Source organism: Lutra lutra, chromosome 5 (assembly GCF_902655055.1).
Source record: "Lutra lutra chromosome 5, mLutLut1.2, whole genome shotgun sequence".
Lineage (NCBI taxonomy): Eukaryota > Metazoa > Chordata > Mammalia > Carnivora > Mustelidae > Lutra > Lutra lutra.
In genome coordinates, this window is record NC_062282.1 from 157,066,765 (window position 1) to 157,088,340 (window position 21,576).

Below are 21,576 nucleotides of genomic sequence, written 5' to 3' on the forward strand. Positions count from 1 at the left end.
ATATTCCCTTAGAAGTCAAGGTTTCACTACAGTTCTCCCGTCATGGCCCAGACAATGGGATAGGATTTACCCATCCATGGCATACCCTGCTATACAGAGGCTCTCTGGCTGCCCTTAGTAGCCACCTACCTGCTTACCAGTCGAAGGGGTGACTGTAGCAGAGGCATCTCTAATGGTTGGGAAGCTGTGCCTTGCAGCACACTCTCACCTTACTCATGCAGAGGGGAAGGGTTTGGTCATCAAACTCAGAAGCCATAATGGTAAGAAACAGAATGTGTTAAATGAGAGTGGAAAGCAGGCCCACATCTAACCAGATTCAGATGTATTCTAACCTAGCAAAGACTACTGCCAAAGCTGAGGTTCCAGAGGGTCAGTGCAGTGGTACAAGAGGAAATAGATATTCTCTCCTAGGTGTAAATTAGGATCCAGGCAAACAAGGAAAGCAAAAGGCCACAGAGAAGCTGGGTTTTCCACATCTTTGAAATGGAAGTTGATGTGGGCACACATACATTCCATTTTCAGAGTCCACACAGAAGTGAACAAACATCCAGAAATAGATATTACCTTTCAGTTGTGCCATGGGACAGCTCTCTGTCAAAACATGGTCAAGGCTGCTCAGCATAGCACCAACACACAGTGCTGATAGGACTTTTTCTGCTGTTGGTCAGATGTTCCTAATCCAAACTTGTCCTAGATAAAGAAATTCAGACAGAAAAAAATTATGAAATAAACTGGGTTGTGTTGACTGAAAGCTCCTTTCCTGGTGGCTGACAGAAAGGAGTTTCCTCTACTCCCTTTCCAGCCACCCACACTGTAGCTAAGTCCTCCGTTAAGCAAAGGATAACCCTCACCCCATCCAAAGCTGCTTCAGAAAACTGCTTCAGTTTCCAATACGAAACTGAGCATCCAGCTCGTGGGCTCTGTGCACACACCAGGAATGCCACAGTCCCTGAGATCTCCAACACTTAGGATACCAAATGGGAGATCAAGCTTTACCCTTGATGAAACTGTCTTTCAGAAGTAGTGTGCTACAGCTACCATAACAAATAACAGACTAGGCTGACTGAACCACAGGAATCTAGACACCTGGTATGCATAGTTTTGGAGGCTGGCAAGTCCAAAGTTAAGGTGCCAGTATATTCAGTTCTTGCTGAGACCCTCTTTCACATCTATAGCCGGCTGTCTGCCAGCTGTACTCTCTTCACAAGGGGGAGAGAGACAGACAGAGTGAGTAAGCTCTCTGGTCTCTTTTAAGGGCACTAATCCTATCACGGGGATTCTGCCCTACTGACCTAATCTAACCCAGGGGATCAAGACTTCAACATGAGTTTCCAGAGAAGGCACATTCAGTCCATATTAGAGTTATTTGCCAAATGCTCTGGGGATGAGAGAGGTATGAGTTGTGAAACTACAGTGAATCAGAGTAACAAAATATGGATACATTTCTTCAAGCACTGTGTACACGAGTGTATGTACATGTAAGTGCATGTACATAGACATATATAAACTTGGCGTTAGTCATATATCCATTTATTTCTGTGATATTTTATAGTTTACAAACCTGTATTAGTGGCAATTTAAACTGAAATCTACTATATTTTCAGCTACTAATAAGTTCTAGGAAGGCAAGCTTTATAATCATATATTTCTGTTATGTTGTTATGTGGTGCTAAAGATGTCTTTACTTTGAAAAGAACAGCCACAAATTCCTGGATGGCATGATAAGAACTTTGAAAGGATTCAGACACCTCAGTTACTGAAGTCTCCTTTATTGTAGATGCCATCAAGCTGTGTCATCTCTCCCAGACTCTGGAACACTTTGGGGGAGTGCGGGCGAATGCTTTGTGGATATGGTCCATGTTTTGTCCTGCAGACCTTTGTTGGAATCAAAACCTGGAACAACGGTGAAATCACAGAGAGTGACAGATTGTTTCATAGCCATCTTCCCCTGGAATGGAAGCAGCAACTGCTTTATTTAGTACCTGTGACTTGTGAATTTTCAGTCTCTAAGTTGCAATTCTCTATTTTAACTATTTTACTTTAAACTGATCATTAATTTTTATCCAAATGTGTAAACATATGATTGTCCTTATGTTTTGTTTTATACAAAATACCATTTAGGGCTGCCCGCTTGGCTCAGTCATTAAACATTTGCCTTCAGCTCTGGTCATGATTTCAGGGTCCTGAGATGGAGGCCTGCTTTGGGCTCCCAACTTTATGCGTAGCCTGCTGCTCATTCTCCCAATCCCCCTGCTTGTGTTCCCTCTCTTGCTGTGTCTCTCTCTGTCAAATAAATAAAATCTTTAAAAAAAATAAATAATTCATTCTGTCCTAACACATGGGTGTTAGAGTCATAAATTAATTTTTCTTTTGCCCTCTTAAAACAAACTGTTGTGTTCACATTGTAAAGAAATAATAACTATGGTAGCAAGAGTTTTTCCACACACTCAAGATTCATGGCATAAAACGTTTTCTAAATTCAGAGAGTTTCACCTGGCTGTGCCAATCATGTGACTGTCCAGAGAGGCACAGAATTCAATGCACAAACATGTAACTCTGAAATATAATTCTATAAGTTTGTGGAAGATTCCAAGCTTTCTGACAGTAAGTAAGACTAAGATGCCAGCCTGGAAAGCAGACATGGCTAAGGAACTCCAGAAGGATGATGAGTGCCTTGTATAACACTTCTGAAAATGACAGATACGAAGAATTAAAATCACCCATTTCCAAGGTAATCAGCCTAGCAATTGCATCATTTATTGTCACTATTAGTTAATACTTACTGTGATGATTAATTTTATTGGCCAACTTGGTGCACAGTTGAAACATTTCTAGGTGTGTCTGTGGGGTATTTCTGGATGAGATTGCCATTTATATCCCTGGATTGAATAGGACAGATGGCCCTCCCCAAAGCGGGTAGGCTTAGTCCATCTCTTGAAGACCTTCACAGAATAGGGTGGGGGAAGAAGAAATTCGCCTCTTTTTTCCTGCCTCACTGTTGAGCTGGGACATCTCATCTCATCTTGCTTCAGGAAAAGATGGGGGTGAACTGAAATGCCAGCTTTCCTTGGTCTTCAACTTACACATGGCAGATCACAGGACTGTCATTGGTCTCTTTCTCTGGAGAACACTCACTAAAGCAGTTACCTAAAATTTACTTAATGAATGGCAGCAGTGAACATAACATTCAATGGTAGAAGGAGAAAGTAGAGACTCTACTCCCCAAAGAAGAAAATTACCTCTCAGGAAGAAAACCTCTCATATGTGCTTTTCTCAGCTGGTCATATGGAATTCTAACCTACTCTCTCCTATACCTGATGTTAGAAATAGTAACAAAAGCATGTATAATCTAGTTAGAAAAAGAAACAGAGCTGGGAGATCTGGTCCAAATTCTAGCTTTACTGCTTACTGAATGTGGCCTTGGCAGGGCTCAGTCCCTTCTTCTTTAAAATAAGTTAAAAATACTTACCTCATCTAGTTGATGTGTATTATATGTAGTTAGGTATTCACCTAATTAGGTTTTAAAATTTCCTTTTACTATCCCATAAATTATAAATATTAATTGTTATCTTTCTGTTCAAGTTTCTACGTTATTTGATATTTCTTCCCTTCAAAGTTGACTACTTGGAAGCATAGTGCTATGGACTGATGCCTATGTCCCACCTAAACTTATATGCTGAAGGTTTAATTTCCTATGCATGGTATTGAGAGGCAGGCACCTTTGGGAGTTGATTTAGGTTTGGATGAAGTCTTGAAATTGAGGCCCTCTAAGATGAGATCAGTGCCCTTATGAGAACAGAGATATCAAGTTACATCTCCACATCTCTCCCTCTCTTCTCCATTCTCTGGTCTCCTCCCCCTCTCATGGAGACACAGAAATTGATGGCCAACCACAAGCCAAGGGAACCCTCAACCAGGAACTGAAATGACTTGCACCAAGATCATAGGCATCCACAGCCTCCAGAACTGTCAGAAATAAAGGTCTGATGTTTAAACCACCCAATTTAGGGTATTTTGATATGGCAGCCAGAGCTGAGTGAGACAGATAGCATCCATTCTTTTGCATGTCAATTTTTCCTTTTCAAATTCAAAGAAATAAAACTCCTTTTATTGCTTTACACCTCCTTTCACCTGATAAAACATAACTAATTGGCTTCTGTACCTAAAAGTGTAGAATATACTTTCTTCTTCTGAACCATAAGAAACTATTTGTGAACTATACAAGTTATGGATTCTGACCACCATTTTACAGACAAAGAAACAAAGTACACTCACAAGTGTGGAGATCACACCAGAGAGAACAGAGGCTATATCTGATTAATCTGATTCAGATTTTGATCATTTAAGACTCCTCTAAGACAAAACAAATAATGGGCCTGATTTTATCAAGTTGCTTTGTGAATAACCTAAGAAAAGACTTCAGGAAAATATTGGTTTATCCACAGGCATAATATTTTCTCAGTATTATACAATAAAACAAAAGCTTACTCACAAAGAAGTTTCCTTCAAACCAAATCATAAGACACACCTGTGGCCAAGGTTGGCTCTCGGGGGTGTTGTACCATGAGCTGCAATTAACAGATTTGGACCCAGCGAATGCAGAAAGATGAGACAGAATGAAGTGGTCAACAACAGCTGCTACATTTTAATATGTTGAAGCTATTTTAAAATATCATTGGTCCAACTGACTGTGTCTTTGAGTCTTTCTTTCCTATCCCAACAACCATCTTATTCAAGGAGTTTTCAATTAACATGGGAAACCAAAGGGTCAGAGTGCCTGAGTATGACACAAATGATCCCTAACCAATTTACTCTAATACATGCTTCCATTTCATTCTATATAAACTGTTCTATCAAAATGTGAAGATCCTCAAGGATACCTTATCCAGAAGGATCGATCCAGGATTCTATCCAGAATGCAATATCCAAAAGCATTACCTCTATGCTCCTATTACTTTTTAGAGCCACATTTTTAGACATAACTAGACAAATCTATTGTGCTTTATTCCAAAGAGTATAAGTGACAGAAAATCCTTGATTTTTAGAAATAATCAAATTGTCTGACTAGTGAATAAATGTGGATGAACCAGTCAAGTGATTCTGCTTCAGGTGAAAATACTAAATGTGGCTATAAAATAAAGAGAATAGATTCTTATACAGCCTCTACACACTGGCTGCTCAAACACATCATGTCTTTTACTACCACAGGATCTTTGAATAATTGCTCCTATTTCTTGAAATCTTTTTACAGCTTCTTGTGGTCACCCATGAAAGAGTAAGTCCTCACTTAAAGGAGGCCTTCCTGGAAACATTAATGCCAGAGTGCCCTTGCTCCATATCCATATTTGCCTTTAATTATAGTTATCACCATTTATTAATTCTTGATAATATTACATTTGAGTCTTTCTCTCAACCCCCTCTGTCCGGTCTAGTATCCAATAAACACCTGTGGCAACTTAAATTTAAATTCAAATAAATTATAATTAAGTAGAATTACAGGGAAAAAATGATAAATTGGATTTCATCCAAACTGAGAACTCTGTTCCTTGAAAAACATTGTTAAAAGAATAAAATGCCCAGCCACATAATGGGAGAAAATATTTGTAGATCACATATATGATAAGGAACTTGAATCAGAATATATAAATAACACTCAAAATTCAATAATATAAAAACTAAAAATCCAACTAATTTTGGGCAAAATCTTTGAATACAAACTTCATTCTACATAATATTTGGATGATAAGCACACAAAAATATGTTTACCATCACTAGTTGTTAGGAAAATGCAAATCAAAGCCACAGTAAAAAGCCGTATTATTCCCTCTATGATGGCTATAATTAAAAAGATAGTAAGTGTGGGTGAAGATGTGGAGAAATTGGACTCTTATACTACTCTTGGTAAGAATGTAAAACCACTTTGGAAAACAAAAGTTAAATCTACAGCTAAAATATGACCCAGCCATTCAACCCCTACGTGTATACCCAAAATAAATGTTAAGTGTAGGTCCATAGAAAGACTTATACATAGGGGTGCCTGGGCGGCTCAGTGGGTTAAAGCCTCTGCTTTTGGCTCAGGTCATGATCCCAGGGTCCTGGGATTGAGCCCCACATTGGGCTCTCTGCTCAGCGGGAAGCCTGCTTCCTCCTCTCTCTGCCTGCCTCTCTGCCTACTTGTCATCTTTGTCTGTCAAACAAATAAACAAATCTAAAAAAAAAAAAAAGACTTATACATGAATGTTCACAGCAACTTTATATGTAGTAGCCAATACCTGGAAACCCTTGAATATCCACTAATAGGTGAATGGATAAACAAACTGTGGCTTCTCTGCATAATGGAATACTACTCAGCATTGAAAGGAACTACCAATAGATGCAAAAACATGGATGAATCCTAAAATAATTATATTGATTTAAAGATGTTAGAAAAAATACATAATATGATTCTATTTATATATAATTGTTGAAAATGCAAAATAATCTACAGTGACAGAACACAGACCAGTGTTTGCCTAGGAATGGGGAGCAAACAAAGCAATTTGCAAGGGACATAAACACTGGGAGATTATAACTATGATCATTCTCTTGACCATGATGGTTTCATTATTATATACATGTGCCAAAGCTCACGGACTTATAGACCTCAAATATGTACAGTTTCTTTTATGTCAATTATACCTCAGTGAAGCTGTTCCAAATGTTTTTGTTCCTCAGTTGTACCAGCCACATATCAAGTGCTCAAAAGCCACATATAGGTAATGGCTATCAGACTAGACATTGTAAAAAGCAGTACCATCAGCACAGAAAGTTCTAGTTGACAGCAATGCTCTAAAGCAGGGAGTGAGCAAACTACACACCAGGGACATGTTGTCTGTTCTTCTAAACCCAGTTTTATTGGAACACACTTATGCCCAGTAATTTACGTACTGTCTGTGGCTGTTATACCACTACCAGGGCAAAGTGGATAGTTGCAATCGAGACCTTATGGTCTACAAACCTAGATAATTAACTATCTGTCCCTTCAAGAAAAGATTTGCTGATTCTGGTCTAAATCAAACACTCTTCAGAGACATCTGTCTCTGTTCTAAATCAAACACTCTTCAGAGACATCTGTCCTGTTCAGGGCTGTATAACCCAAGAAGTGTTTATGGAGTACCTCATGTGAGCACTGTCCTAAGCACTAGAGAGGCAGCCTTCAACAATACAGAAAATAAGATCCCAATTCCTATGGTTTCCACAATCTGGCAAAGGATTCAGGTCACTTGAGATGTAAATAAAAAAAGAGGCAAGGGTGAATGCTAAGATGAAAATCAAACAGAGGTATGGAGCATGAGCGAGGGCAGCAACTTCCACTTAGGTAGTCAGGACAGGCCTCTGAGAAAACCAGACATCTGAACATGAGAGAGTCAACACTGCAAAGACCTGTGGCAGAAGCTGAGGGAAGAGTAACACCCAATGCCTCAAAGGAGGAATGAACGGGAAGACCTAATGTGTGCAAAAGAAGGCCCACATGGCTGGAGAATACACAAGGTGGAAAAGGTAGGTAAGAAGGGAGAAATAGAGAAGGCTAAGAAACGGTGTCTGATTTTTATCTAAGTATGATGGAAAGCCACTATAGGACTTTAAAGAAGGGAGTACTATGATCAGTGTACATATTTATAGATCACTCTGGTACTGCAAAGTGGAAACTGGGCCAGGCAAGAGCAAGAAAGGTGTTAGACAAGTTAGGGAGTTTCTGGAAAGGTACAAATGAGAGATGGTGGTGGTCTGGATTGGGCCACAGTGACAGCAGTACAGAGGAAGTGGACAAATTAAAGTTATGTTGTGAAATAATAGTTGACTGGCCTTTCTGTTGGTTGTGGTAGAGTAAGGAAATGAAGGAGTTAAAAATGAACCTGATTTTAGCTTGAACAAGTGGGACAAAAGTATGAAACACAAATATGGGAGAAACTACAAACATTAAGACCTAATACTTACTGAGTGCTTATTCTATGACAGTATTCACTCCATTTCAGTTAATACTCCCAACCATCTTGAATAGATAGGTACTACCGTTATGTTCATTTTAGAAATAGGAAACTGAAGGTGAAGGTCAGAAAAATAGGAGCAACACAGTGAAGACTTGAACCTGGGTCACCGCACTCCAAATTTCACCACATTGTATGCAATTGCCTCCTTAACAGTAATTTCGGGGAATATGAATGACATTAGAGGCAATGGTGGTGTCACTGGTTTAACAGTCTCTCAGAATGACTAGTTTGAAAGATGATACTGTTCTGCTTTTTGTATTAGACATCACCCTGTATTCTTAGAAGAAAAGAAATAATTGTCATGTATGCAATTTTCAAAGCACTTTCTGAAGCATTATTCCTTTAATTCCCATTTTACAAAGGAGGAAACTGAAACAAGTCAAGTGATTTCTTCAAGTTCATCAAGATAGTAACAGAACTAGAACAAAAAGCCAAATGAACTGACTCCATATAGTAATCTGACCGATAAACTTGTCTTTAAAAATTCAGACCATTCAGAAAAAAGCAAAAACAAACAAACGACAACAACAAAAACGTGTTTTACATCATTACCCCAAATATGGATACATATTGAAATGGAGAAAAATAAGTAATACAAAACTGTTCTCACCATTACTAATTTGCTAGGATTTCTTTTTCTATTAAACTTTTTATAATTTTGATAGTAACTGGCAATTTAAACTTCATTGATCTACAAGTTGGTAAATAACACTACAACACATAGTACAATCACATAGTAGACTTCTTTTTTTTTTTAAAGATTTTATTTATTTGACAGAGAGAGATCACAAGTAGACAGAGAGGCAGGCAGAGAGAGAGAGAGAGGGAAGCAGGCTCCCTGCTGAGCAGAGAGCCCGATGCGGGACTCGATCCCAGGACCCTGAGATCATGACCTGAGCCGAAGGCAGCGGCTTAACCCACTGAGCCACCCAGGCGCCCCACATAGTAGACTTCTTAAGAAATAAGTCTCATGACTCATGAAAACTACCAAACGCCAAAAGGGCAAAACGGAACATAAAGATGAGTCTGCTGAGTATATTTGGGTTACCTGAAGACTAGTGTCCATAAGAGTATAAATGGCAATGATGGATTAACTACAGTTTGGAAAAATTCTTTATTATGATTACTTTCTATTCCTAATATGGAGGTCTGGAATTAAGTCATGACTGCTAATATTTAAAATGAGCAAGGTGCACTTTTATGGGAAAAAGTATATTTGAAGCAAAAGAATAAAATTCTTCAATCTCGCCTTTACCCCAAAGATAGTAAAAAGCTACAGAATGCCCAGATTAGCAAAATCCATTCTCTTAGAAAAGAAAGAAATAGAAACAGAAACAGAAACAGAAACAGAAACAGAAATAGAAATAGAAATAGAAATAGAAATAGAAATAGAAATAGAAATAGAGGGGCGCCTGGGTGGCTCAGTGGGTTAAGCCTCTGCCTTCAGCTCAGGTCATGATCTCAGGGTCCTGGGGTAGAGCCCCACATCAGGCTCTCTGCTGAACGGGGAGTCTGCTTCCCTCTCTCTCTCTGCCTGCCTCTCTGTCTACTTGTGATCTCTCTTTCTCTCTGTCAAATAAATAAATAAAATCATAAAAAAAAAGAAATAGAAATAGAAACAGAAGCAGAAATAGAAAGAAAGAGAGGCAGACTGGTGATAATGAGGCCACCCATTAGGGTGTATAATGAAAGACAGCATCTGAAGGACAATGGCTTAAGATGTGAGGCTATTCATTTATTGGATAAGTACTACTTGATAAATGATCAACCTACTCAAATATCCTTTGCCAGTATGCTTAATTTCCCTTAGTAAAGGAAGAAAACTGCCCAGGAGTATCAATCTTTGATTTTTCCCAATTCCTTAAGTTTAAAAGAATAAAAAAAAAAAAATGCCTTAAAGTCCGTGTCAATTACTGCGAACATTCATTTACCTTCCTGAATGTGTCCCAATTCTCTCTCACTTTCGCTCTCTCTCTCTCTCACACACACAAAGACAAACCCCTATCCCTGCATCTCATCTCAGAAGGGGAAAAGCCACAAGGACACACCACAGTCTCAATACATCAGAGACTGGCCAGAACTTAGGCCCATACATCACCAAGTGCACAGACACACCTAGGTGTCCCCAGGACATGGTCAAGATCCTGGGGAACGCCATTTCCCTTCCATACTCAGAGGAGCATCTCACCTCTCCTCAAATGGCCTCTTGCCAACCCAGGATCCTGGTGCACAGACTCAGGAAAGGCTGTGAGGTTTGGACCTTCAGGAGGCCTGTGCAGCTCCTCCCGGTTCTCATGACAGAAACACAGTCCTCCAGATATTTTTTAGGCAAGAGTTCAGTGATACCTCTAATCCCAGTTTGTTTCCAGAGAAACTGGAGGGGCACTACCAGGACACAGGGAAAATAAATAAAGGGGGCGGGGACAAATATCAGATGGTCTTGGGGAAAGGAGTGGAGGAGGACTTGACAGGGCCAGAAAGCCCCAATTGCTGCCCACACACAGCCCAGCTGCAGAGGGCCTGACTCTAGCCAGTACACTTGCTCAGGGCACCCTTTCCCAGATGCCAGGCCAGTATGCACCAGCTAGCCACAGCGCCGCCCTGTGCACCTGTACAGAACACTGCAAGTTCTCTCTTGTGTCCCCCCTGCAGACTCTGATAGGGCACATGCACACCCCCCACGCCCTGCCCCATGCCTCGACCCCGCCCCCTTTGACCACGTGGCCGCCACCAGGGGTCCAGGGGACCCTGCAGGGCAAAGCCCCCTGTGCCCAGCCCCCATGAGCCTCTGCCGCAGTCCACCCCTCCGCAGCCCAGTTCCAGCCAAACCAAACCTCCATGTCACTGCAGGATGGACCATGATCATCTAAGCACACCTGCGAGTCTGACCACCACTTCCGAGCCCCCGGAGTCCTGGTGGAAGCACGGGGTGGGCACAGGAACCTACCCCCGCCCCTCTCACGCCATCCACCAGAAAAAAACAAACAAACAAACAAAACGGCCAGTGCCCGCGCCTCAGCCTTCAGGTGCGAGGCCTATTACCGCAGCCCACCCGCCTACCTTCCTCAGTTCGGGTTGCCGCTCCCCAGCGGATGCCGCCAGCCCTGACGACTTGGAGGGGACCCTGTCCCCAGATAGTGAGCGCCTGGGGACCAGGGAGGCACCCAAGGGGCCGAGCCCTAGCGGAGGGGTGGTGCCTGGGAAAGGCAAGGCACTATTGTCTGCCCACACACCGGGAATGAAGGAGGATCCTGGCCGCTGGAGCCACTGCAAATGGAGAAGGAGAGGGAGCTTGTGGGGCCGCTCAGAGAACCTCTAAGTCTCTAGATGGGAAATCAGGGGATCAGGTGGTGACTTCGGGTCTTGGCGCTGTGAGGGCAGGGAAGGCAGGAAGGTCAGGGAACTCACACAGCCAGCGGCAAGCCTGGACCATTAAATCCCTGATGCAGCCGGATCACACACGGTGGTGATGATTCCGAGGGCGTTCGAGTTTGGGCGGGGGTTGTGGGGTGGGGCGACGGAGGTGGCGGGGGCAGGGGGCGGTGGGTGCAGGGCGCCACTCAATATCCTCACAATCTTGGCGCCTGGGCCTCCCGCCATCTGAGACGAGCCTGTCAGAGAAGAGGAGCGGCCCCGACTGTCCCCTAGAGTCTTCTCCAGCAGGGACATTGCTTCCATGAATAAGACTTTCCCACAAATTCCAGCCCAGGAGAAGGCTACACAGTCATGTCCTGGGGGAACCTGAGGGTCAGGTGATGACACGGCAGCCTAGGCCACTGTCCCGCTCAGGCAGGGAGCCTGGCTCCTGGTGCCTAGGGACACCAGGGTCTGCAAGCGATTATGGCCATGACCACCAGAGGGCTCTGAGGCCCGCCCTGCCTCAGACCCGCCCCCTCCACACAGGGCGCTCCATACTTGGACCTGTCCTACAGTGGACCTCCTTGGACCATGGTGCTCAGAGGGGCTTCCTAGGACTGTGGTGCTGCTGAGTCTGGCTTATTTCTCTGCTTGCAGAGATCTGCTAGGGGACAGGCGACCTACTGAACTTGCCTGCCTGCAACTATGAGCAGATAGGCCCAGCACACAGGAGCACAGCTATGGGGGAAAGAAAAAATCCCTGTGAAACACTTGTGAAGTTCACAGTCCAGAAGCATAGGCACAGTATAAAACACAGATCTCATAGTAGCACTATAGAATATTTTCCCTCACCAACATTTTACAAGCACATTATTAAAGGCCTATTTACTGCAGTTCCTTTTACCCAGTACAGCATGTCTAGCTATCAAGATGGATGTATAAGGCATTACAAAAAGGAAACAAAACAACCACCTTTTCACACACACACATACACACAAACACACACACACACACATACAATTTGAAGAGACAGAATATATATCACATCCAGATATGGCAGGGAATTTAAAACAGCTATGAGTTATATAGGAAGGGCTCTACTGGATAAAGTAGACAATGCATGAATGGATGGACAATGGAAGTGGAAAGATGGAAATCCTAAGAAAGAACCAAAAGAAATGCTAAAGTTAAACAACACAAAACAAAACAAAAAACCAGAAAGGATGTCTTTAATGGGCTCATTAGTAGATTAGACATGGCTGAAGAAAAACTCTCTGAGCTAGAGGGTATATTAGCAGAATACCTGAAAACCAAAAGGGAAGAGAACACTGGCTGAAGCAGAATGTAGTTTCTGAGGACTATGAGACAACTGTAAAAGTGTAACATACACATAAAGAGGACACCCATTGGAAAACCCAGTGGGAAGGAGAACAAAAAGAGAAAGAAACAGAAGAAAAGTTTGAAACAATAATGACTGAGAATTGCCCCCAAAGATTGTCAGACATGAAACCCCAGGTCCAGGAAGCTTAATAACACCAAGGAAGATAAATACCAACAGACTACACCTAAGCGTATCCTTCTCAAATTACAGAAAATAAAAGATGGAGAAAAAAATAGAAAACAAAGCCAGAGGTAAAAGACACCTTACCTAAAGAGAAGCCAAGATAATTACATGTGATTTCTCAGAAACCATGCTATCATGAAGACAGTGGAGTGGAATATTTAAGGTATTGAGAAAAAAAATGCCAACTTAGAATTCTGCATCCCACAAATATTTTATTAAAAAGTGAAGGAGATTCATCCTTTCTTTCTTTTTTTTTTTTACAGCTTTATAAACATATATTTTTATCCCCAGGGGTACAGGTCTGCGAATCGCCAGGTTTACACACTTCACAACACTCACCATAGCACATAACCTCCCCGATATCCATAACCCCACCCCCTCTCCCAACCCCCTCCCCCCATCAACCCTCAGTTTGTTTTGTGAGATTAAGAGTCACTTATGGTTTGTCTCCCTCCCAATCCCATCTTGTTTCATTTACTCTTCTCCTACCCCCTCGACCCCCCATGTTGCATCTCCTCTCCCTCATATCAGGGAGATCATATGATAGTTGTCTTTCTCCGATTGACTTATTTCGCTAAGCATGATACCCTCTAGTTCCATCCACGTCGTCGCAAATGGCAAGATTTCATTTCTTTTGATGGCTGCATAGTATTCCATTGTGTATATATACCACATCTTCTTTATCCATTCGTCTGTAGATGGACATCTAGGTTCTTTCCATAGTTTGGCTATTGTAGACATTGCTGCTATAAACATTCGGGTGCACGTGCCCCTTCGGATCACTACGTTTGTATCTTTAGGGTAAATACCCAGCAGTGCAATTGCAGGGTCATAGGGTAGTTCTATTTTCAACATTTTGAGGAACCTCCATGGGATGAATCCCCAAGTTTTGTAGCAACATGGACGGGACTGGAAGAGATTATGCTGAGTGAAATAAGTCAAGCAGAGAGAGTCAATTATCATATGGTTTCACTTATTTGTGGAGCATAACAAATAGCATGGAGGACAAGGGGAGATGGAGAGGAGAAGGGAGTTGAGGGAAATTGGAAGGGGAGGTGAACCATGAGAGACTATGGACTCTGAAAAACGATCTGAGAATTTTGAAGGGGTGGGGGGTGGGAGGTTGGGGGCACCAGGTGGTGGGTATTGTAGAGGGCACGGATTGCATGGAGCACTGGGTGTGGTGCAAAAATAATGAATACTGTTATGCTGAAAAAAATAAAAAAAATAAAAAAAAAGTGAAGGAGAAATAAATACTTAGACAAACAAAAAATAAGGGAATTTCTTGCCAAAAGTCCTGCCTTACAAGAAATATTAAAGGAAATTCTTTAGAAGGAAGGAATATAATGCAGATCAGAAACTCAGAGCTACACAAAAAAAGGAAAAAACATCAAAGAGAACCAGTGAAGATAAAATAAAACCTTTTTACTCATTTTTAACTAATATGACATAACAGTTTGTAAAAAAATAATAATAGTGATGTATACAGTTATGTATGCTTATGTATTTTCCATATGCCATATATATACACACATACATATATGCATACACACACACATATACACTTAACATCATCCAAATGGTGAGAAACTCAAAGCTCCCACTAAGATCAGATAAAAGACAAGGATGTTCCATTGCACCACATCATTTCAACATACTGGAAGTTTTGCTAATGCATTAAGGCAGGAAAAGAAAAAAGGTATACAAATTAGAAGGAAAACATAATGTTTCTTTCTCTCTCTCTCTCTTTCTTACTGTCTTTCTTTCTCTCTTTTCAAGTGGCACAGTCATCTATGTAGAACATTGAAAAAAATGAGTCAGCTAACTCCTGGATTCAATAAGTGATTATAGCAAGGGTGTACAATACACAGTTAATATACAAAAGTCAATTGATTTCCTATGTCCCGAAAATGAATATGTGGAATTTGAAACTAGAAACACAGTAGCGTTTCCATTACCATCCAAAGAAAAATGAAATACTTAGATATATCAAAATATATACAAGATCCATATGAGGAAAACTAAAATTTTGATAAGGGATATTAAAGGGGAGCTAACTAAATGAAGTGATATTCCTAATTAATTGATAGGAAGACTTAATATGTCAAGGTGTCAATTATCCCTAATTTGATCTATGGATTCAGTACAATCCCAATCAAAATCCCAGCAAGTTATTTTATGAATATTGATAAACTTATTCTAAAGTTTACACAGAGAGCAAAAGAGCCAGAAGACCCAACACAATACTGAAGGTGAAGAATAAAGTTGGAGGACTGATGTTACCCGATTTTAAGACTTACTGTAAAGATTCAATTATCAAGACAGGGTATATTGGTAAAAACAAAACAAAACAATACAACAACAACAACAACAACAACAAAACAGATTAATGGAACAGAATACTGATCCCTGAAACAGACCCCCATGAATACACTCAACTGATCTTTGATCAAAGTGCAAAGGCAATATACTGGAGCAAAGGTAGTTTCTTTAGCAAATGGTGTTGGAACACCTGAACATGTATAGGCCCCACCACCAACAACCCTTACCAAAAAAATAAATAAGTCAATCTAGACACAGAGCTTACATCCTTTACAAAAATTCACTCAAAATGGATTATAGACTTAAATGTCAAATGCAAATCTATGAAACTCCTAGAAGATGACATTGGAGAAAATCTGGATGACTTTGGGTATGATGATGCATTTTTAGATACAACATCAAGCACACGATCCATTTAAAAAATGATAAATTTAAAACTTGGGCTCTGCAAAAAACTAAGAGAATTGTGAAGAAAAATCACATATTGGGAAGAAATTTTTGCAAAAGACATATCTGAGAGAAGACTGTTATCCTAAATATACAAAGAACTCTTAAAACTCAACAGTAAGAGAATAAGCTGACTAAAAAATGGGACCAGTGGCCTTAAATACACCTATCAAAGAAGATATACAGATGGAAAAATATGCATGAGACAATATGCTTCACATCATATGTCATCAGGGTAATGTAAACTAAAATGATGAGACTGTACAACACACCTATTAGAATGGCCAAAATTTGGAATAGTGACAATTGCTGACTAGTCTATATAACAACAGGAACTCTCACTCATGTGCCAAACTTTAGTATTGTGTGCATGTGTGTGTGTGTGTGTGTGTGTGTGTGTGTGCGCGCGCGCATAGGTTAAATTATTAATTTCATCTGATTCTATTGTCATCACCTCTTCATCTTTTCTTGCAAAACATGTTATACAGAGAAGTCTGAATTCCTAAGACTTTCACTTCACCCAATTTAAGGATCTAGTAAATATGCCCTTGGCAATTTTTGTTCAAGATCAGAACTGAACTTGGTGACAACAGAGCTTACTGTTCTAGATGTGCTTCAGAAGTCAAAGAACTGGAAAAGGGCCGAAAGCAGTGAGATTCTCACAATATAACTCAAATTTATTGTTCTACTTAATTCCTTAGTCTGGAAACAATTTTTTTTTTTCCTAAGGCAAATTAAACAAGACAAAACAGGTCTATAAGCTTTGATTCCTCTACTTGTTCAGATAGTTCCTTACTTGTCCTTTCTCCTGGTTTCTTTTCTTTTCTTCTTCATTCTTCCTTCCTTCTTTTCTCCTCCTCCTCCTCCTCCTCCTCCTTTTTCTTCCTCCTCCTCTTCTTCTTCTTTTTGAATGTCAAATTGCTTCAGGGATGAGCAAATCAATGAATATAGATTTTATTTTTGTATTACAGACCACCATGTCTTTTCATAATTTATGTCCTGATTTTATTCTTCTGTGTTATGAACTTACACTCTGAGGTAGTAGGCTGTGGACAGAAACTTCTACCATGCTTTTAATTTTTAGTTTCTGAAATGGACTGCTATGTATGCCCTATAAGAATAATAGAATTATGGATGAAAAAAATTCATAGATGCTCCTCTGAAAATTTAAAAACATAAGACTTTTTTTAAAGTTCTTTAAGCAGAATAGTAAATTTTATATGATCAAGTAATAGATCCAAAATGTAGATAATCCCAATCCACAAATGAGCCAAACAGTAATTTATAACGAGTTTAAGGACATGTTAATTTTGTTCGCCAATACTAGTAGTGTGTGTGTGTGTGTGTGTGTGTGTGTGTGCGCACGTGTGTGTGTGTGTCTGCGTGTGCTAATTATAACATTTTTAGTTAATGGTGAAATTGATCTGATATCCTAGAATTCCTAATGTTGACTGGTTGATTCAGGGAGTAACTGGTCTAGGATTTTAGCTTTGTAAATATATCTGTCTCTGTGTAAGGAGCTCTTAAAGAGCGATTAACCTTGAATCTGTTTATTCATTCCTACCATGCCTAGAGTGAGCTAACAAAATCATTTTATGAAGTGGCCATGTGAAGGGACCATTTTATGGTTGATTTAAAGTATGAATCCTAAAAGCTAATTTATTAAAAAAAATCAAGAAGACCTGTGATATATATTCTAGGTAAGAACAAGTAGTTAATACATAAAAGTATTTTTTAATCTCCCCAAGCATATTTACATTATTTTTGCACTCAGCAGATGTTCCTGACATTTTCAGGTACTATGTAGACACTTAATAACTTGACTACTAACATTTTATTTAAACTAGGAACTAATTTATTCTTAAAAATAGAAACTAAAGAAACCCCTAAGAGGGGTGAAAATGGTTAAGAGGTTCAAACTTTCAGTTATAAAATATTAAATCCTGGGGATGGAAATATAGCATGGTGCTTATAGAAAATACCCCTAATGTATATTTGAAAGTTGCTAAGAGAGTCCTATCCTCTAGTTTACAAAGAAAATAATTATGTCTATTTGTGGTGATGGATATTAACTATGCTTATTGGCATTACCATTTTGCAATATACACATATGTTGTGTATTTCCACTACATGAAACTAATACATTATATGTCCATTAGATCTCAATTTTAAAAGTCCCCAAAAATTGTGCCTAAATTTATAAGCTTGCTGCTGATACTTCCCTTCAGAATTATTAAGCATGGAATTAAGCAGAGGAATTCCATTTGGAGTCAGAGATTTGGTTTCTTGAATCTGCTTCCCAACTGTGTAAACATGAGAAAACTCTGAACTTCAGATAAATTTAACACTTACCTCAAGAGTTTGTTGGCTTGGCATCTATGAGATGTAGGGAAAATCATGTTGAATAATGTAAAGCATAACAGAAGTGATAGTTGTTGTTCTCTTCCGTTTAGTTCAGACATGAGTTTCACTGAACCCTTGCTCTAAGGGGAGAGATTTTGGTTAATTTTGGAGTTTCCTGACTCTCTGAGCCTTATGACAGTCACTGGCTTTGTTCCTGAGAGGATAGAGAAGGGGGGGAGGAGAAATGCTCCTTCATTCATCTTTCCCAAGGCATGCAAATGGCTTTGTAAACTAGAGACTATGCAAATAAGAGTGAAAGAGTAAGAATTCACTCCCCTGTAAATTACACTTGAGACCTTTTCTTTTCTGTGTGAGCTGATCTTGAAGGCCTGGAAAGCTGTCTCCAGAGCTCCCATGATAAAATAATTCTATGTTAAATTCCTGAAGGATGCCATAATCCAGAATGAAGCTGGAAGAGAGAGTGATGAGAAACAAGAATGCTTACGTTGACATGCAGAAATGCTTGAGTAATCAGCAAGGAACGGAAAGCAATAAAGTGCACATGAATGTTTAGTGGAGTTTTTTGGCAATTAAATTTTACAGACATGTGCTTTAAGCATGTGGAATTGCTTAACAGCTGGAGTCTTCAGGTCAGGAGATCAGCCTTTTGTTTTTACACTGTGTTCCAGGGAAGGGAGAGAAACACATATTCATTGTCTGAGGAATATGTGATAGCTGCACTAAAGGATGAGCCATCTTTAAGTCTTTTGGTTAGCAGGTATTATAGGCACCATCTACCTTGTGTCCGAGGACAAGGTGAGAAAATAATGCTTTGTAGAAAGAAACCAACAAGTAAAGTTTTATCCAGTGTATCACAGACTGTGTTCCTATAGGCATACTGTTGCTCTGTAGGGGAATATCAAGAGGAGACAAGATAAAATTACAGCTAATACTGCATTTGTATGTTATCTTGGTGAGAACAGCAGCAGGGCTCAGCTTAACAAAATATTAACACTCTTCCCAACTGCTAATGAAATACAAGTAGAGAAATTAGAGAAGAATTATGAATGTAAGTATTTTATTGGATGACACTTCAACACATTTGTCTTTTGTCTCATTTACAGAATTAGAGATGAGTGTCTCCATGGACCACAAAATCACATTTCATTAACTGACATCCTCAACTCACTGACCTTCAAACACATGTCTATGGTTTGGGAAAGAAGTAGAGAGAGAGGCGAAGGAAGGGAGAGAGAGAGAGAGAGAGTGTGTGTGTGTGTGTCTGTGTTTGTGTGTGTGTTAGACAGAGAGATAAATAGGAGGAAGGAGGGACCAGGAAAAGAAGAAAGGGAAGGAAAAGAAAAGAAATTATAAATTGTGTGCTACCAAATACTGCTTTACCAAATCTCTAAGAAGTATGTGAAGGACTTATCTATGACTGAGAGGTAGAAAAGAATTAGGCCTTTAATTGCATCAGGTAGCAATAGCCTGTGGGGGAGAAGTAACACATCCAAGGTCTACAAACATTCTCTGGAGTATCTTGAGAAAATTGAGAAAATTGATTAGAATATCTTTTGTAGGGGCGCCTGGGTGGCTCAGTGAGTTAACCCGCTGCCTTCGGCTCGGGTCATGATCTTGGGGTCCTGGGATTGAGTCCCGCATCGGGCTCTCTGCTCGGCGGGGAGCCTGCTTCCCTCTCTCTCTCTGCCTGCTTCTCTGTCTACTTGTGATCTCTCTCTGTCAAATAATTAAATAAAAAATCTTAAAAAAAAAGAATACCTTTTGTAACTACCTTGGCAACATTTCTTAAGGAAGGAAATCCATTGCAGATAAATAGCTCAATGTCCTAAAAGAGCATATAAGAAAGGGCTCAACATAATACGATTTCAAAAACAGGTTTTTCCCCAACTGTAGGTGGACTTAGGAAAGTAATTCATAGGAGAATAGGCTGACTGGCTCCAATTATCTTAATAGAGTCTTTTTGACATAGACTGATCTGTTTGTATGCCTCCAGTAGTTCTGTGCTCTTAAAAAGTCTATTTATTTTCTCTGCCTAATAAATACATCCTGCTTTGACCTCAGAGACCGTGTGTGTGTGTGTGTGTGTGTGTGTGTGTGTATGATGTATCCATTAAAGCTGTATTCTTACTTCATAAGTCTCTCTATCTGCTGGTTATACAAACTGTACCAGCCTATTTTATTTATTTTTATTTATTTATTTATTTTTAATAAGATATATTTATTTATTTGAGAGAAAGAAAGAACCCATATGAGAGAGTGCAGATTGGGGGGCAGGGGCAAAGGGAGAGAATTTCAATCATTACCCCCTTTACTCTCAGTGCTGTTACTTGTCTATCAGTCAACAAAATTCATAACTTGACTTGTATCCAGAACTTGTAAAGCTTCATTTCTGGGATTTCTGTGTGGATTGAAGGCAGTCCACCCACATTAGGAAGGGTAATTTGGTTTAGTCAGTCTGCAGATTTTAATGATATTCTCATCCTAAAACACCTTCACAGAAATATCTAGAATATGGTCTGACCAAACAGTTGGGCACCCAATGGCCCAGTTTAGTAGACACACCAAATGAATGATGACACCAAATCTTTTGCATGTTTTAAATTTGGGTTGTTTATCTTTTTAGTATTGATTGCTACCTGTTTTACATGTTCTGGATAAAAGTCCTAATCATAAAGTCCTATATATACATATCTCAACTGAAGTATGTGATTTCTTTTTAAACTCTCTAATGATGTTTATTTAGAGCACAAGTATTATATTTTCATGAACTTTTTTTTAAAAAAAGTTGTGTTACTGTTAGTACTTTTGCATTCTAACTAAAGAATTCTAACTCTTTTTTAGTAAGTATGAGAGAGCACAATTTGGGGAGAGGCAGACAGAGAGAATCTTCAAGCAGACTCCCCACTGAGTGTGGGGCCCATCACAGGGCTTCATCTCATGATCCATGAGGTCACAACCTGAGCTGAAACCAAGAGTCCAACACTCAGCTGACCGAGTCACCCAGGCATCCCTGAAATTAATTCTGCATATGGTATAAGATTGAAGAATTGAGGTTAATTATTTTTTAAATATATGTCTATCCAATTGAGTGAAAGATTTCCCTCTTTTAAACTACATTAAATATTGTTTCTTAAATCAATTATTATGTATATGTGTCCCTATTTCTGCATTCTTTAATTTGTTACATTGATCTATTTCTCTGTCTTTATGTCAAGAGTATACTATCTTGATTACGCTGCCTTTATATTAAGTTTTAAAGTCTTATAGATAAGTCTTTCACAGTTGACTATTTTCAAGATTAGTGTTTTAAAAAAAGAGATTTATTTGTTTATTTGAGAGAGATAGAGAGGGAGAAAGAGAAAGAGAGAATGTAAGTAGGAGGAGGAACAGCAGGAGAGAACTCCCATTTAGTGGGGAGTCCAACACAGGACTCAGTCTTATGATTCATGAGATCATGACCCAAACTGAAACCACTATTTGGAGGCCTAAGCA

General features: G+C 39.7%; 1 long non-coding RNA gene across 1 annotated transcript; it reads right to left on the reverse strand.

Annotated features, from left to right (window-relative positions):
* Positions 1 to 205: 205 nt before the first annotated feature.
* LOC125101090 (uncharacterized) lies at positions 206 to 10,303 on the reverse strand. The gene is made up of 3 exons (XR_007127765.1): positions 10,219 to 10,303; positions 565 to 690; positions 206 to 244 (listed from the first exon to the last, which is right to left on the reverse strand). It is a non-coding gene; the product is annotated as an uncharacterized LOC125101090 (long non-coding RNA).
* Between the last annotated feature and the right edge of the window lie 11,273 nt (positions 10,304 to 21,576).